This window comes from Rutidosis leptorrhynchoides, chromosome 4 (genome assembly GCF_046630445.1).
Source record: "Rutidosis leptorrhynchoides isolate AG116_Rl617_1_P2 chromosome 4, CSIRO_AGI_Rlap_v1, whole genome shotgun sequence".
NCBI lineage: Eukaryota > Viridiplantae > Streptophyta > Magnoliopsida > Asterales > Asteraceae > Rutidosis > Rutidosis leptorrhynchoides.
This window is the reverse complement of record NC_092336.1, coordinates 435837430-435854744: the sequence shown is the minus strand read 5'-3', so window position 1 is coordinate 435854744 and position 17315 is coordinate 435837430. Positions and strand designations below refer to the sequence as shown.

Here is a 17315-nt window from a genome sequence, read left to right as displayed (position 1 = left end):
GCGATCATGGTTACAAATGTTTTCTTGGCCACAACCTACACTTTCTAACTAATAAAAATGAATACAAAGAACAATATCCTTTTAAGTCATACAAGAATAAAAGAAATCTTACATACAAAATCGGTTTCGTATCAGGTCAGGTAATAGCTTTTTCTTCGTAAACAGCTTGGATCATTTGATGTTGAATGAAACCACCGAAAGTTTCAACTGAATTGTGAAATTTTGCTAGCTATTTTTATATTCAACCCGAGATGAAAATAGTAATTGTAAAAAATGTAGTGCAATTGTAGTATAAAGAAAAAATATGAAAAGGTAATAAAAAGAAAAAAGAAAAAAATAGATTCATTGGGCCTATAATGACTGGGACTGGGCAGGTTTAGACCACAAGCCATTTTAATTTGTAAGATTTTGTTGGATTGAAGAGAGGGTTGTATTTGACCATAATGATTGGTACTGGGCCTGGTTTTGTTTATCATCGTTACTTTTGTATTCTATGTTTTTATTTTAAAAACGACATCGTTTCTATATGAGTATTCGTCTTTTCCGTCAAACAAAAGTAATACATTTAAGGAATCTTATGCAAGACATACAAAGTTACATTTGCGACACAATGCGGTCTGATGTAGATCGGGTTGCTAGTTACGATGGTTTGAATCTATATTGTGCCGTTTTGTATATCTTCGATAGCTTGAATCAATAATGATACGTTGAGATAAGACGAACCCCCTTCCTCCATTGCAGTTTTCGCCATTAAACCCAACTCTCTAGCTCTCTTTCTTCTTTCTTCTCCTTCCTTATCATCATTCATTAATCTCTCAATCGCTACCTTAATATCGTCTTTCTTCATTATTACTTGAGGTTTATCACGCTCCGTGAACAAAACGGGAACTTCCATCCCAATTCTCACACCAATTTTCAACACATCCGTTATAAACCTTTCGTTTAGAAATTGTTCCGCAAATTGTGGCCATGTTACCATTGGGATCCCATCTGAAATCCCTTCTAGACTCGAGTTCCACCCACAATGAGTCACAAATCCACCAACGGTCGAGTGTGACAAAATCAAGATTTGCGGGGCCCAACCACGGACCATTAGGCCTTTACCTTTTATTCTTTCTTCGTATCCTTCTTTCGAAAGCCATTCCTCAAATTCATCATTTGTCTCCCTAACGAACCAAATAAATGGTCTATTTGATAACTCTAGACCAAGCCCTAGTTCGATGATTTGTTCCGTAGAAGCATACGATAAACTTCCTAAACAAACATACACAACAGACTCTGGCTCTTTCGAATCCAACCATTTCATACAGTCATAACCGTCTATCGCAGACTTATTTCCTCTTTCAGCAATATCTTGAAAACTTTTGTTGTATAACGAAACTGGCCCAATACACCAAATAGTTTTATCTTTCGCCTTTGCGAACTCTTCAACGTACTTGGGCTCCAATTCCTCAAAGCTATTAACCACAATACCAATAGCAGTTTTCTCGGCTTCAAACATTCGGTCAGCCAATTCTGTTGTTTCTTTCGTCTCACCTTTTCCCCATTGCGTAGTCTGCGGTTTGGTAACTTCAATCCGGTCAGGCAATCCGGGCAGCACAAAATACTCCGAGTTTGATTCAATTTCATTCAGTATGTTAGTAGTTGTCACAATATGTATGCACAAGAAGGAAAAACATCCTGGTCCATAGAATATTATCCTCGGAATATTTAATCGTATTGCCACGTCAGCAGTCCAAGGAAAACAACCGTCCGAGATTATACAACTTGGAGGTGGGCACAAATTTCGGATCATATTTTCGGTTGGTTCTTCTAACATATTCATTGCTAAGACCATATTTACTGCGTCTGCAGGTGATTGTAGCAAGTCGAAATTTTCACATCCTTTAGGCAAACCAACTTCAGCTAATGGAAGTTGGAGTTCAACAACTTGGATATTGAGCTTAGCTTCAATTGCGCGATCAATGACTGATTTAAAACGGTTTGCGTTAACAGGACTTGTGATTATAGTAATCATAACGCCACGTTGGGCTAATATGCGGGCCATGTCCACCATCGGTATGAGATGACCTTGAGCCATTAATGGAAACAAGACAATGTGAAGGTTTGTTGGTGTAGAACCCATTTGAGTTTGAGATATTGGTTTTAGTAGTTTTTGGTAAAACTAGCAAAGGACTAATTAATCAATCAGCTATTATTCAAATAAATAGCATGGAACCATTCTTTTATATATATATATATATATATATATATATATATATATATATATATATATATATATATATATATATATATATATTATACAAATCATGTGTCTTTACACTTTGTAATCTTCGAAGATTAGGACTCGGTAAACAACAATAAAATATAATTAGAATAAAATAATTATTGATGATTACTATGGTAGCAATGTAGCTTCATCCTGACATATTGATGATAACACTGTCTGCAACATCTTATGTTTGGCACCTATACCACCATTGATGCGACATGTTTGCCCAATGGAAAGATGATCAAACTATGAGCTTATCTCCAATGCATCTGATTATGTAGAGTTTATAGTACGGTCACATCGGTTTTGCTGTATATATATTGCATCTAGCGTAAGTTGCTCCAATTAAACTATTACTTTAGTATTTCTTGTACCAACAAGAACTAGACTATCATGTACTAATAGCCAAAGTATTCAGCAAAATTGGAAGTGAAGTTTTAATTAAGCGACACTTAGAATAAGAAAGAAGTAAACAACAAATTAACACAACGATTTACATGGTTCAATCATAATTAATGACCGACACGAATTGGACCTAGCCACAATTCCAAAAATCTTGAACACACTAGCTAAGACTTAAAGGTTAGTGTGATGTGACACGGTCGTGGCCTCGTGAGGAGTTTTTTTTGGGTCACTTAAGTTTCGTACATCTATCCTGTGGATGATCCCAAATTTTACCAATAACTAGGTTGACCTTGCCTATTGTGTACGTTTCATAACTATTTTACCAGCAATAACTGTCCAATTTAGTGAGTGTGTTTAATTTAATTTCAAGAACTTTTGATACTTAATTGCACTGGAATAGAATTTAGGTACTTTCGATGATCACTTCGTTTTGGAGCCTTAAAACGATGATATTTGCATAGTGTTCCGAGTCAGACGATCTCCATCCAGGCATTAATTTTGTTCCGTCAGTCTAGTAGGCATAAATTGACGAAAACTGACGGTCGTTGACGCGGCGTCAGCTTTCGTCAACATCGGGCGTTAGTTGGACTAGCAACCGAAAAAAGGGTTTTTTATTGGGCCACGTGCACTAGCCGTTGTCCAACGGCTATCTATGCCATTTTTCCTTTTTTTTTTCTTATTTAATTTCAATTATAAATACCACATATATTATTCATTTTTTTACAACAAAAACATCAACTTTCTCTCAATATTTATACATTTTACTCTAAAAAATATACAATTATGGCATCATATTTACTAGCTTTCGATTCCCATTTGGAGGATATTCGTGCCCAACGAGTAAGGAATAAAGGACGTGATCAAGACATTGTCACAAGAGAAATAAGGGATAGGGCGGTGCAAGACCAACTCACTGAAGATTTAACCGAGCATATTTGGAATCTTCCAACGTCATTTCGACCTACGAATTAGTCTTTATTTATGTAATCTTAAATTTTATTATTTTTAGATTGTAAGTTTTTTGTATTACTTCTTTTATTTAATAGTTTGTATTTTGTTTTTATAATTAATGAATATCTTATTATTAGTTATATTAAAAAATGTGTTAAATTATATAAATAATATGTAAAAATAAAAAATAGATGGACTCTACATGTAACACCCCGTCAGAACACACTAACGGAATATTAACTCCTGGTCCCACAGTTAACAGTCACGCCCTCTAAATGAGACGTTCTCAGAAAAGCAATCACATATATTTCAAAAGACGACGTCATTAAATGTAAATAAAGTTAAGGCCCTAAACAAAAGACCACTAGTTAACTATAAGCCCAAATCACATATTAAATGGGGTGTTGAGGAGGGTTCGGCCGTGGGGTCCATGAGAGGGAGTCCATGGGCTCGTTTTGCTTACTAGTGTACGTTCAGTGATTTGTTTCGAGTGCCGTTAACCGTACCGTGTTCTCGGAACATTAACGGGTCGTTAAAACGTAATCCACCGAGTTTAATCTATTAAATAAATAATAAATTAATTAATTTTTTATTAAAGTGAATAATTATTAAAAATAATTATTTTATCAAAAATCGTGCGTTTCGCGGTCTCGTGAGACCTCTGTTGCAGTTTTCAAAATCGTATCGTTTTTTCTGTATTTCAAAACTTGAAATAAGTTTTCCGGCTAATATAATCATATATTAAATATACTAGTACGTCATGAACTCAAGTATGCATTTAATTCTATTAAATACACGAAACGAAACTTAACGGATAGTTAACAAAGCTTAACGGAAATAGCAGGGTTATTACATTTCCTCCCCGTTAATGAAATTTCGTCCCAAAATTTAGTGCACATCCGCTGGAGTCGTCTCATTATAAAACAGTTGCGGATACTTTTGCTACATCTGATCTTCACATTCCCACGTGAACTCTGGTCCTCTGCGCGTTCCATCGAACTTTCACAATCGGTATATTGCTCTGCTTTAGGCGTTTGACCTCTCGGTCCATGATCTCAACAGGTTCCTCCACGAAATGGAGTTTACTATCAACTTGTATATCGTCCAAAGGAATTATCAGATTCTCGTCTGACAAGCACTTCTTCAAGTTTGGCACGTGAAACGTATCGTGAATCTCGTTAAGCTCTTGAGGTATACTCAATCTATAAGCTACGAGTCCAACCCGTTCAGTGACCTCAAATGGTCCAACGTACCTTGGACTTAACTTTCCCCGTTTCCCAAAATGTACTACACCTTTCCAAGGTGATACTTTCAGCATAACTTTGTCACCAACTTGAAATTCTAGAGGTCGCCTTCGAACATCAGCATAGCTCTTTTGTCGAATTCGAGCGGTTTTCAACCTCTCTTGTATTTGCACAATCTTTTCAGTAGTCTCGTGAATAATCTCAGGACCTGTCAATTGACTATCCCCTAATTCACTCCAACATATTGGTGATCTACATTTTCTCCCGTATAACACCTCGAAAGGTGCGACCTTAATACTCGTGTGATAACTATTGTTATACGAAAATTCTGCCAATGATAGATGCCTATCCCATCCGTTCTCAAAGTTAATAACACATGCTCTCAACATGTCCTCTAAAGTTTAGATGGTTCTCTCGCTCTGGCCATCTGTCTGGGGATGATACGTTGTACTCATATCAAGTCGAGTTCCCATTGCCTTTTGCAATGTTTGCCAAAATCTAGACGTAAATCTGCTGTCTCGGTCAGAAAAATAGATATTGACACACTATGTCTGGAAACCACTTCCTTTAGGTAAACTTGTACCAACTTCTCCATCTTATCCGTCTCTTTAATAAGTAGAAAATGAGCCGGTTTGGTGAGACGATCTACAATAACCCAAATGGTGTCGTAACCTCCCACAGTCTTGGGTAACTTAGTGATAAAGTCCATAGCAATACATTCCCATTTCCATTGGGGGATCTCTGGTTATTTCAGTAGTCCTGACGATCTCTGATGTTCTGCCTTGACCTTAGCACATGTTAAGAATTTACCAACGTAAGTAGCTATATCGGCCTTCAGATTGGGCCACTAGTATAGTGCCTTAAGACCTTGATACATCTTGTTGGATCCAGGGCGAATAGAGTACCTTGACTTGTGTGCCTCATCTAGCACTAGTTCCCTTAGTCCGCCAAATTTCTGTACCCAGATTCTATTAACAAAGTAGTGAGTTCCATCATCTCTAATGACAAACTCTTTATCTAGGCCCTTGAGAGATTCGGTAGTGATATTCACTTGTGATAAAGCCTCAAGTTGTGCATCACGAATTTGAGAAGTAAGATTCGTTCGGACGGTCATGTTCAGCGCTCTAACTCTGAGAGGTTTAGCTTTCTCTTTCCAACTCAAGGCATCTGCTGAAATGTCCCGTTCTTATTGATTAAAAACGTTCCATATTAATTGATTTCGTTGCGAGGTTTTGACCTCTATATGAGACGTTTTTCAAAGACTGCATTCATTTTTAAACAAATCATAACCTTTATTTCATCAATAAAGGTTTAAAAAGCTTTACGTAGATTATCAAATAATGATAATCTAAAATATCCTGTTTACACACGACCATTACATAATGGTTTACAATACAAATATGTTACAACAAAATAAGTTTCTTGAATGCAGTTTTTACACAATATCATACAAGCATGGACTCCAAATCTTGTCCTTATTTAAGTATGCGACAGCGGAAGCTCTTAATAATCACCTGAGAATAAACATGCTTAAAACGTCAACAAAAATGTTGGTGAGTTATAGGTTTAACCTATATATATCAAATCGTAACAATAGACCACAAGATTTCATATTTCAATACACATCCCATACATAGAGATAAAAATCATTCATATGGTGAACACCTGGTAACCGACAATAACAAGATGCATATATAAGAATATCCCCATCATTCCGGGACACCCTTCGGATATGATATAAATTTCGAAGTACTAAAGCATCCGGTACTTTGGATGGGGTTTGTTAGGCCCAATAGATCTATCTTTAGGATTCGCGTCAATTAGGGTGTCTGTTCCCTAATTCTTAGATTACCAGACTTAATAAAAAGGGGCATATTCGATTTCGATAATTCAACCATAGAATGTAGTTTCACGTACTTGTGTCTATTTTGTAAATCATTTATAAAACCTGCATGTATTCTCATCCCAAAAATATTAGATTTTAAAAGTGGGACTATAACTCACTTTCACAGATTTTTACTTCGTCGAGAAGTAAGACTTGGCCACTGGTTGATTCACGAACCTATAACAATATATACATATATATCAAAGTATGTTCAAAATATATTTACAACACTTTTAATATATTTTGATGTTTTAAGTTTATTAAGTCAGCTGTCCTCGTTAGTAACCTACAACTAGTTGTCCACAGTTAGATGTACAGAAATAAATCGATAAATATTATCTTGAATCAATCCACGACCCAGTGTATACGTATCTCAGTATTGATCACAACTCAAACTATATATATTTTGGAATCAACCTCAACCCTGTATAGCTAACTCCAACATTCACATATAGAGTGTCTATGGTTGTTCCGAAATATATATAGATGTGTCGACATGATAGGTCGAAACATTGTATACGTGTCTATGGTATCTCAAGATTACATAATATATAATACAAGTTGATTAAGTTATGGTTGGAATAGATTTGTTACCAATTTTCACGTGGCTAAAATGAGAAAAATTATCCAATCTTGTTTTACCCATAACTTCTTCATTTTAAATCCGTTTTGAGTGAATCAAATTGCTATGGTTTCATATTGAACTCTATTTTATGAATCTAAACAGAAAAAGTATAGGTTTATAGTCGGAAAAATAAGTTACAAGTCGTTTTTTTGTAAAGGTAGTCATTTCAGTCGAAAGAACGACGTCTAGATGACCATTTTAGAAAACATACTTCCACTTTGAGTTTAACTATAATTTTTGGATATAGTTTCATGTTCATAATAAAAATCATTTTCTCAGAATAACAACTTTTAAATCAAAGTTTATCATAGTTTTTAATTAACTAACCCAAAACAGCCCGCGGTGTTACTACGACGGCGTAAATCCGGTTTTACGGTGTTTTTCGTGTTTCCAGGTTTTAAATCATTAAGTTAGCATATCATATAGATATAGAACATGTGTTTAGTTGATTTTAAAAGTCAAGTTAGAAGGATTAACTTTTGTTTGCGAACAAGTTTAGAATTAACTAAACTATGTTCTAGTGATTACAAGTTTAAACCTTCGAATAAGATAGCTTTATATGTATGAATCGAATGATGTTATGAACATCATTACTACCTTAAGTTCCTTGGATGAACCTACTGGAAAATAGAAAAATGGATCTAGCTTCAATGGATCCTTGGATGGCTCAAAGTTCTTGAAGCAAAATCATGACACGAAAACAAGTTCAAGTAAGATCATCACTTGAAATAAGATTGTTATAGTTATAGAAATTGAACCAAAGTTTGAATATGATTATTACCTTGTATTAGAATGATAACCTACTGTAAGAAACAAAGATTTCTTGAGGTTTGATGATCACCTTACAAGATTGGAAGTGAGCTAGCAAACTTGAAAGTATTCTTGATTTTATGAAACTAGAACTTTTGGAATTTATGAAGAACACTTAGAACTTGAAGATAGAACTTGAGAGAGTTCAATTAGATGAAGAAAATTGAAGAATGAAAGTGTTTGTAGGTGTTTTTGGTCGTTGGTGTATGGATTAGATATAAAGGATATGTAATTTTGTTTTCATGTAAATAAGTCATGAATGATTACTCATATTTTTGTAATCTTATGAGATATTTCATGCTAGTTGCCAAATGATGGTTCCCACATGTGTTAGGTGACTCACATGGGCTGCTAAGAGCTGATCATTGGAGTGTATATACCAATAGTACATACATCTAAAAGCTGTGTATTGTACGAGTACGAATACGGGTGCATACGAGTAGAATTGTTGATGAAACTGAACGAGAATGTAATTGTAAGCATTTTTGTTAAGTAGAAGTATTTTGATAAGTGTATTGAAGTCTTTCAAAAGTGTATAAATACATATTAAAACACTACATGTATATACATTTTAACTGAGTCGTTAAGTCATCGTTAGTCGTTACATGTAAGTGTTGTTTTGAAACCTTTAGGTTAACGATCTTGTTAAATGTTGTTAACCCAATGTTTATAATATCAAAAGAGATTTTAAATTATTATATTATCATGATATTATGATGTACGAATATCTCTTAATATGATATATATACATTAAATGTCGTTACAACGATAAACGTTACATATATGTCTCGTTTCAAAATCATTAAGTTAGTAGTCTTGTTTTTACATATGTAGTTCATTGTTAATATAATTAATGATATGTTTACTTATCATAATATCATGTTAACTATATATATAACCATATATATGTCATCATATAGTTTTTTTTTACAAGTTTTAACGTTCGTGAATCACCGGTCAACTTGGGTGGTCAATTGTCTATATGAAACCTATTTCAATTAATCAAGTCTTAACAAGTTTGATTGCTTAACATGTTGGAAACATTTAATCATGTAAACATCAATCTCAATTAATATATATAAACATGGAAAAGTTCGGGTCACTACAGTACCTACCCGTTAAATAAATTTCGTCCCGAAATTTTAAGCTGTTGAAGGTGTTGATGAATCTTCTGGAAATAGATGCGGGTATTTCTTCTTCATCTGATCTTCACGCTCCCAGGTGAACTCGGGTCCTCTACGAGCATTCCATCGAACCTTAACAATTGGTATCTTGTTTTGCTTAAGTCTTTTAACCTCACGATCCATTATTTCGACGGGTTCTTCGATGAATTGGAGTTTTTCGTTGATTTGGATTTCATCTAACGGAATAGTGAGATCTTCTTTAGCAAAACATTTCTTTAAATTCGAGACGTGGAAAGTGTTATGTACAGCCGCGAGTTGTTGAGGTAACTCAAGTCGGTAAGCTACTGGTCCGACACGATCAATAATCTTGAATGGTCCAATATACCTTGGATTTAATTTCCCTCGTTTACCAAATCGAACAACGCCTTTCCAAGGTGCAACTTTAAGCATGACCATCTCTCCAATTTCAAATTCTATATCTTTTCTTTTAATGTCAGCGTAGCTCTTTTGTCGACTTTGGGCGGTTTTCAACCGTTGTTGAATTTGGATGATCTTCTCGGTAGTTTCTTGTATAATCTCCGGACCCGTAATCTGTCTATCCCCCACTTCACTCCAACAAATCGGAGACCTGCACTTTCTACCATAAAGTGCTTCAAACGGCGCCATCTCAATGCTTGAATGGTAGCTGTTGTTGTAGGAAAATTCTGCTAACGGTAGATGTCGATCCCAACTGTTTCCAAAATCAATAACACATGCTCGTAGCATGTCTTCAAGCGTTTGTATCGTCCTTTCGCTCTGCCCATCAGTTTGTGGATGATAGGCAGTACTCATGTCTAGACGAGTTCCTAATGCTTGCTGTAATGTCTGCCAGAATCTTGAAATAAATCTGCCATCCCTATCAGAGATAATAGAGATTGGTATTCCATGTCTGGAGATGACTTCCTTCAAATACAGTCGTGCTAACTTCTCCATCTTGTCATCTTCTCTTATTGGTAGGAAGTGTGCTGATTTGGTGAGACGATCAACTATTACCCAAATAGTATCAAAACCACTTGCAGTCCTTGGCAATTTAGTGATGAAATCCATGGTAATGTTTTCCCATTTCCATTCCGGGATTTCGGGTTGTTGAAGTAGACCTGATGGTTTCTGATGCTCAGCTTTGACCTTAGAACACGTCAAACATTCTCCTACGTATTTAGCAACATCGGCTTTCATACCCGGCCACCAAAAATGTTTCTTGAGATCCTTGTACATCTTCCCCGTTCCAGGATGTATTGAGTATCTGGTTTTATGAGCTTCTCTAAGTACCATTTCTCTCATATCTCCAAATTTTGGTACCCAAATCCTTTCAGCCCTATACCGGGTTCCGTCTTCCCGAATATTAAGATGCTTCTCCGATCCTTTGGGTATTTCATCCTTTAAATTTCCCTCTTTTAAAACTCCTTGTTGCGCCTCCTTTATTTGAGTAGTAATGTTATTATGAATCATTATATTCATAGATTTTACTCGAATGGGTTCTCTATCCTTCCTGCTCAAGGCATCGGCTACCACATTTGCCTTCCCCGGGTGGTAACGAATCTCAAAATCGTAATCATTCAATAATTCAATCCACCTACGCTGCCTCATATTCAGTTGTTTCTGATTAAATATGTGTTGAAGACTTTTGTGGTCGGTATATATAATACTTTTGACCCCATATAAGTAGTGCCTCCAAGTCTTTAATGCAAAAACAACCGCGCCTAATTCCAAATCATGCGTCGTATAATTTTGTTCGTGAATCTTCAATTGTCTAGACGCATAAGCAATCACCTTCGTTCGTTGCATTAATACACAACCGAGACCTTGCTTTGATGCGTCACAATAAATCACAAAATCATCATTCCCTTCAGGCAATGACAATATAGGTGCCGTAGTTAGCTTTTTCTTCAATAACTGAAACGCTTTCTCTTGTTCATCATTCCATTCAAATTTCTTCCCTTTATGCGTTAATGCAGTCAAGGGTTTTGCTATTCTGGAAAAGTCTTGGATGAACCTTCTGTAGTAACCAGCTAGTCCTAAAAACTGGCGTATGTGTTTCGGAGTTTTCGGGGTTTCCCACTTTTCAACAGTTTCTATCTTTGCCGGATCCACCTTAATACCTTCTTTGTTCACTATGTGACCGAGGAATTGAACTTCTTCCAACCAAAATGCACACTTTGAAAACTTAGCGTACAATTCTTCCTTCCTCAATACTTCTAACACCTTTCTCAAATGTTCACCGTGTTCTTGGTCATTCTTTGAGTAAATAAGTATGTCATCAATGAAAACAATGACAAACTTGTCAAGGTATGGTCCACACACTCGGTTCATAAGGTCCATGAACACAGCTGGTGCATTAGTTAAACCAAACGGCATGACCATAAACTCGTAATGACCGTAACGTGTTCTGAAAGCAGTCTTTAGAATATCATCTTCTTTCACCCGCATTTGATGATACCCGGAACGTAAGTCAATCTTTGAATAAACAGACGAGCCTTGTAGTTGATCAAATAAGTCGTCGATTCTCGGTAGTGGGTAGCGGTTCTTGATGGTAAGTTTGTTCAACTCTCGGTAGTCGATACACAACCTGAATGTACCATCTTTCTTCTTGACAAACAAAACAGGAGCTCCCCACGGTGATGTGCTTGGTCGAATGAAACCACGCTCTAAAAGTTCTTGTAATTGGCTTTGCAGTTCTTTCATCTCGCTGGGTGCGAGTCTGTAAGGAGCACGAGCTATTGGTGCAGCTCCTGGTACAAGATCTATTTGAAATTCAACGGATCGATGTGGGGGTAATCCCGGTAATTCTTTCGGAAATACATCGGGAAATTCTTTTGCAATGGGAACATCATTGATGCTCTTTTCTTCAGTTTGTACTTTCTCGACGTGTGCTAGAACAGCATAGCAACCTTTTCTTATTAGTTTTTGTGCCTTCAAATTACTAATAAGATGTAGCTTCGTGTTGCCCTTTTCTCCGTACACCATTAAGGGTTTTCCTTTTTCTCGTATAATGCGAATTGCATTTTTGTAACAAACGATCTCCGCTTTCACTTCTTTCAACCAGTCCATACCGATTATCACATCAAAACTCCCTAACTCTACTGGTATCAAATCAATCTTAAATGTTTCGCTAACCAGTTTAATTTCTCGATTCCGACATATATTATCTGCTGAAATTAATTTACCATTTGCTAATTCGAGTAAAAATTTACTATCCAAAGGCGTCAATGGACAACTTAATTTAGCACAAAAATCTCTACTCATATAGCTTCTATCCGCACCCGAATCAAATAAAACGTAAGCAGATTTATTGTCAATAAGAAACGTACCCGTAACAAGCTCCGGGTCTTCCTGTGCCTCTACCGCATTAATATTGAAAACTCTTCCACGGCCTTGTCCATTCGTGTTCTCCTGGTTCGGGCAATTTCTAATAATGTGGCCTGGTTTTCCACATTTATAACAAACTACATTGGCATAACTTGCTCCGACACTACTTGCTCCGCCATTACTCGTTCCGACACCATTTGTTCCTTTCGTTCTATTAACCCCTGGTCCGTAGACCTCACACTTCGCCGCGCTATGACCATTTCTTTTACACTTGTTGCAAAATTTGGTGCAGAACCCCGAGTGATTCTTTTCACACCTTTGGCATAGTTGCTTCTGATTGTTGTTGTTGTTGCGGTTATTATTGTTGTTGGGATGATTGTTGTAGTTGCTGTTGTTGTTGTTGTTGTTGTTGTTGTTGTTGTTGGGCCGTTTGTTGTAGTTGCGATTGCTGTTGCGATTGTTGGGATAATTGTTGCGATTATTGTTGTAATTGTTGTTGTTATTGTATTGGTGATTCTTATCACCGTTTTCCTCCCACTTTCTTTTGACTTGCTTCACATTGGCCTCTTCAGCAGTCTGTTCTTTAATTCTTTCTTCAATCTGGTTCACTAGTTTGTGAGCCATTCTACATGCCTGTTGTATGGAGGCGGGCTCGTGTGAACTTATATCTTCTTGGATTCTTTCCGGTAATCCTTTCACAAATGCGTCGATCTTCTCTTCCTCATCTTCGAATGCTCCCGGACACAATAGGCACAATTCTGTGAATCGTCTTTCGTACGTGGTAATATCAAATCCTTGGGTTCGTAACCCTCTAAGTTCTGTCTTGAGCTTATTGACCTCGGTTCTGGGACGGTACTTCTCGTTCATCAAGTGCTTGAATGCTGACCACGGTAGTGCGTACGCATCATCTTGTCCCACTTGCTCTAGATAGGTATTCCACCATGTTAACGCAGAACCTGTGAAGGTATGCGTAGCGTACTTCACTTTGTCCTCTTCAGTACACTTACTTATGGCAAACACCGATTCAACCTTCTCGGTCCACCGTTTCAATCCGATCGGTCCTTCGGTTCCATCAAATTCCAAAGGTTTGCAGGCAGTGAATTCTTTGTAGGTGCATCCTACACGATTTCCTGTACTGCTAGATCCAAGGTTATTGTTGGTATGTAGCGCAGCCTGTACTGCGGCTATGTTTGAAGCTAGAAAAGTACGGAATTCCTCTTCATTCATATTCACGGTGTGTCGAGTAGTCGGTGCCATTTCCTTCAAAATAGTTAAATGGAACAAGTTAATCATACAGAATATTAAGAGTAGTTAATAGTATTTCGTAGCATAATATGAACTCATTTATAAAAGCTTTTTCTTCATATTAGCGTTTTATAAGTTTAAATTCGGGTAGTACCTACCCGTTAAGTTCATACTTAGTAGCTAATATACAATTCAACTACCACAATTCTATATGAAAAACTGATTATAATAATATTTCGCGTTCAAACTTTTATACAATATTTTACAAACTTACAATACCGCTTATTTTACATAAAGCATGAAATATAGCACACAATAACTTTGATACAAGATAGTTGTGAAGACAATTCTAGCTAGTACACAAGTCGTTCAGCAAAGGCAATAAAGACACGTAATTCATACGTCCAGAAACAAGTCATGCATTCTGGTTTTACTAGGACTACTTCCCATCCTTGGTCTTGTGCAACATAACCGTTATGGCCGTTGATAAGACAGCGTGTTGTAACGTCATCAAAGGGACGAGGGTTACGTAATGTCCAACAGTCCCGTAATAATCTAAAAACCTCATTTCTTACCCCAATTACCGACTCCGTCACTTGTGGAAACGTTTTGTTTAATAGTTGTAGCCCGATGTTCTTGTTCTCACTTTGGTGAGAAGCGAACATTACTAATCCGTAAGCATAACATGCTTCTTTATGTTGCATGTTAGCCGCTTTTTCTAAATCACGAAGTCCAATATTCGGATATATTGAGTCAAAATAATTTCTTAACCCGTTGCGTAAAATAGCATTTGGGTTCCCCGCAATATATGCGTCAAAGTAAACACATCGTAACTTATGGGTTTCCCAATGTGATATCCCCCATCTTTCAAACGAAAGTCTCTTATAAACCAAGACATTCTTGGAATGTTCTTCGAATGTCTTACAAACTGATCTCGCCTTAAATAGTTGTGCCGAAGAATTCTGGCCGACTCTAGACAAGATTTCATCAATCATGTCTCCGGGTAGGTCTCTTAAAATATTGGGTTGTCTATCCATTTTGTGTTTTTAAACTGTAAAATAGACAAGAGTTAGATTCATAAAAAAAAATACTTATTAATACAAGCAATTTTTACATATATCATAAAGCATAAGAACACTATATTCCATATATTACACCACACGAATACAACTATCTTATTCCGACTCGCTCGTTTCTTCTTCTTCGGTTTTGGTTCGTTTTGCCAAGTTTCTAGGGATATATGATGTTCCCCTAATACGAGCCGTCGTTGTCCACATTGGTTTAGAAAAACCTGGTGGTTTAGAGGTTCCCGGGTCATTGTTACAACTTAAGGACTTCGGGGGTTGACGATACATATAAAGTTCATCGGGGTTGGAATTAGATTTCTCTATTTTTATGCCCTTTCCCTTATTATTTTCTTTTGCCTTTTTAAATTCAGTTGGGGTAATTTCTATAACATCATCGGAATTCTCGTCGGAATCCGATTCATCGGAGAATTGGTAATCCTCCCAATATTTTGCTTCCTTGGCGGAAACACCATTGACCATAATTAACTTTGGTCGGTTGGTTGAGGATTTTATTTTACTTAACCGTTTTATTATTTCCCCCACCGGTTCTATTTCTTCATCCGGTTCCGATTCTTCTTCCGGTTCCGATTCTTCTTCCGGTTCCGACTCTTCTTCCGGTTCCTCTTCGGGAACTTGTGAATCAGTCCACAAATCATTCCAATTTACATTTGACTCTTCATTATTATTAGGTGAGTCAATGGGACTTGTTCTAGAGGTAGACATCTATCACATAATATCAAACACGTTAAGAGATTAATATATCACATAATATTCATATGTTAAAAATATATAGTTTCCAACAAAAATGTTAAGCAATCATTTTTAAAGAAAACACGGTCGAAGTCCAGACTCACTAATGCATCCTAACAAACTCGATAAGACACACTAATGCAAATTTTCTGGTTCTCTAAGACCAACGCTCTGATACCAACTGAAATGTCCCGTTCTTATTGATTAAAAACGTTCCATATTAATTGATTTCGTTGCGAGGTTTTGACCTCTATATGAGACGTTTTTCAAAGACTGCATTCATTTTTAAACAAATCATAACCTTTATTTCATCAATAAAGGTTTAAAAAGCTTTACGTAGATTATCAAATAATGATAATCTAAAATATCCTGTTTACACACGACCATTACATAATGGTTTACAATACAAATATGTTACAACAAAATAAGTTTCTTGAATGCAGTTTTTACACAATATCATACAAGCATGGACTCCAAATCTTGTCCTTATTTAAGTATGCGACAGCGGAAGCTCTTAATAATCACCTGAGAATAAACATGCTTAAAACGTCAACAAAAATGTTGGTGAGTTATAGGTTTAACCTATATATATCAAATCGTAACAATAGACCACAAGATTTCATATTTCAATACACATCCCATACATAGAGATAAAAATCATTCATATGGTGAACACCTGGTAACCGACAATAACAAGATGCATATATAAGAATATCCCCATCATTCCGGGACACCCTTCGGATATGATATAAATTTCGAAGTACTAAAGCATCCGGTACTTTGGATGGGGTTTGTTAGGCCCAATAGATCTATCTTTAGGATTCGCGTCAATTAGGGTGTCTGTTCCCTAATTCTTAGATTACCAGACTTAATAAAAAGGGGCATATTCGATTTCGATAATTCAACCATAGAATGTAGTTTCACGTACTTGTGTCTATTTTGTAAATCATTTATAAAACCTGCATGTATTCTCATCCCAAAAATATTAGATTTTAAAAGTGGGACTATAACTCACTTTCACAGATTTTTACTTCGTCGAGAAGTAAGACTTGGCCACTGGTTGATTCACGAACCTATAACAATATATACATATATATCAAAGTATGTTCAAAATATATTTACAACACTTTTAATATATTTTGATGTTTTAAGTTTATTAAGTCAGCTGTCCTCGTTAGTAACCTACAACTAGTTGTCCACAGTTAGATGTACAGAAATAAATCGATAAATATTATCTTGAATCAATCCACGACCCAGTGTATACGTATCTCAGTATTGATCACAACTCAAACTATATATATTTTGGAATCAACCTCAACCCTGTATAGCTAACTCCAACATTCACATATAGAGTGTCTATGGTTGTTCCGAAATATATATAGATGTGTCGACATGATAGGTCGAAACATTGTATACGTGTCTATGGTATCTCAAGATTACATAATATATAATACAAGTTGATTAAGTTATGGTTGGAATAGATTTGTTACCAATTTTCACGTGGCTAAAATGAGAAAAATTATCCAATCTTGTTTTACCCATAACTTCTTCATTTTAAATCCGTTTTGAGTGAATCAAATTGCTATGGTTTC

At 36.2% G+C, this 17315-nt stretch overlaps 1 pseudogene; it reads right to left on the bottom strand.

Moving 5' to 3' along the window:
• Window positions 1-565: 565 nt before the first annotated feature.
• Window positions 566-2125, bottom strand: LOC139842103 (UDP-glycosyltransferase 73E1-like; annotated as a pseudogene).
• Between the last annotated feature and the right edge of the window lie 15190 nt (window positions 2126-17315).